Here is a 2,574-nt window from a genome sequence, read left to right on the forward strand (position 1 = left end):
AGATTACCATTAATGTTTCTTCTTTCGCTTCTTTTACCTTACTGTTTGGGTCACCGGAGGCGACCATTGTAAGCAAAAACAACAAGAAAGGAAGAATGCGTGGGTTTGACCACTATACTATCATGAGACGTGAAAAATCTACATAATAAATACTTAATGAAAAATATGAATGTTGCTGAGTAAGTGTTGGTTGACGACTTGCGTATATAAGATAATTACGTAGGGAGTTATTCTAACGAAAAGTAATGCTATGTTTGGTTTAAACTAAAAATTGAAAATGGGGTAATAGGAACCAAGTATGTTTCATATACATAAATTATTATGTGTACCTAAGATGCAATTGTAATGTGTTGCATAGATTCTGTGTTGGGGGTCATTTTAGTACCTTAGATATATTAATGTGTACTTCTCTTGTGGACACTGCAATCTTACATGTAGCATCATAAGAAATTCTAATGGATATGAGTATCTAGTTTAGAAACGGTTGAGTCCATTGATTATGAAACTGAAAGCAAAAGGAAGAAAACAAAATTGCGCCATAACTTTGTTCTGCTACATTTCTTTAAGTAATTTGCACTTCTTAGATATTTCAATTTACGTGAGAGTAGATATTATAGTCTGCACCATAACGTGGACCCTCGGTAGCCTCAAACTAGATAGTAAGGGGGTGTTTGGTTCTAGAGACTTTTTTTGTGTTGGGATTAGAAAAAGTCCCTAGCAAACCAAACACGATTGGACTTTTTTGAAACTTTTTGCTAAAAAACCTTAAAAGCACCTCCTTGAGAGTCTTTTTCAAAAAGTTCTAGAGACTAGAAAAAGTTCTAGGATTAGAGAACCAAATACCACCTAAGTCATCTCGGGCTTCCACCTGGCTGAAATGAGATCTTTGGCTATAAAATTGCATGGGTACGACGACGATGAAGACATACCGAACACCATCAAAGAACCTGGTGCCCAAATCTTCCTATGAAAAAATTGAGGGACTTTCGAGGTAGCGCCTTCCTAGAAAAACATTGACTAGTCATAGTTACTGATCCTCGCATCTTTGAAGAGGATGGTAACGACGTTCGGCAACAATATCCCTAGAACGTACAACACTGTAACTTTGATCTCTTCCGTTGTCAGCACCAGGATCTACCAATGTTTTAAATAATGGACTATGAAAAATAGCAATGAACCTTCAAATCAGCTATAGCGAGTTAAAGCGGACTATTTATGAGGACGATTATTTAACGGCACCCTACTGAAAAAGGTTCCCGTTATTTAAAACTATGGGATCTACCATGTATGCATGCGAAGAGGCGTACATGCAGTCTACCCTGAACCATCAGGTTGCAGGTGGACACGGGCCGCTCACGGCACCCACATAAAACCCCACTCTTTTTCGAGACAAACTCGTCAAGCTTTAATTCAACTGTCACAATATTTACAAGAACGAATAAAAGATCGCTGGGATGGTCTAACCAAACATGACGTCCGGTCCCCAACATTAATGCATGCTTCGCGAGGTTGTGGGCCTCAAAATTCAAGCTCCAAAATTCATTACTAAATGTACAAAAGGAGAAAAACCGAGCTCTATACGTTATTTCATGTACCACTGCTCCGTATGCTGCCGTCGTTCCTCCTTTGATCGCCTCCATCGCAGCTATGCAATCCGAAGCGATGAAAACTTTCTGCTCGTACAGGTCCTCAGCAAGGGTCAGTGCTTCCCTGGTAGCTAGAACTTCAAGCACCTCTGGATCCTCAATGTTGTTGAAGATAACTGTCGAGGCCCCAAAATACACACCTGATGCATCGCGGCAAAACGGCTCCCACAGCCCCCCTTCCACCAGCACGCGGCACTGCCGCATTAATATTAATTTTAAAAAGTCAACATAAAACCTCACTTAATCTGTGTTCGTGGACGCCCGCGTAACCTGCGATTTAAAAAGTGGGCTAAGTGGGCTGACCCACGTCTTCTACATAACCCACTTAATTCTTCCTTCCTATCTTCCGAAATCACTAGTTGAGGAGTATCCGTTGCAAAGATCACTCCAACTCCCAGGTTGCGACAAGTGATGCACATGCAGCACGCCACTTGTCGTAACCTGGGAGTTTTTCCTTTTTTCGTAGATTTGTTTATTCAAAACGTTTTATCTCTCAAACCGTGCGTCCAAATCTCAAACCGCTTTTACCGTTGGATTCCATGTTGATAGATTTTGACGAACTTTTTTTACGAAAAAACCGAACGAAAAAACCGAACAGGAAGCACAGGTTTTTTCCCTTTCCGAAAGAGGCACGCCCGTGCCTCTCACGAAATCACAACCGTGCCTCTCGCGGAAGCAAAACCGTGACTCTCGCGGAAGGAAAAAAAAGAGAAAACGCTTTTTTTCATTTCCGAGGAGGCACGGCCATGACTCCCGCGAAAGCACACCCGTGCCTCTCGTAGAAGCGAAACCGTGACTCACGCGGAAGTAAAAAAAAAAACAAAAAACGAGTTTTTTTTCGTTTCTGAGAGGTACGGCCGTGACTCTCGCGAAAGCACAACCGTACCTCTCGCGGAAGCAAAACCATGACTCTTGCGAAAGAAAAAAA

Source organism: Triticum dicoccoides, chromosome 6A (assembly GCF_002162155.2).
Source record: "Triticum dicoccoides isolate Atlit2015 ecotype Zavitan chromosome 6A, WEW_v2.0, whole genome shotgun sequence".
NCBI lineage: Eukaryota > Viridiplantae > Streptophyta > Magnoliopsida > Poales > Poaceae > Triticum > Triticum dicoccoides.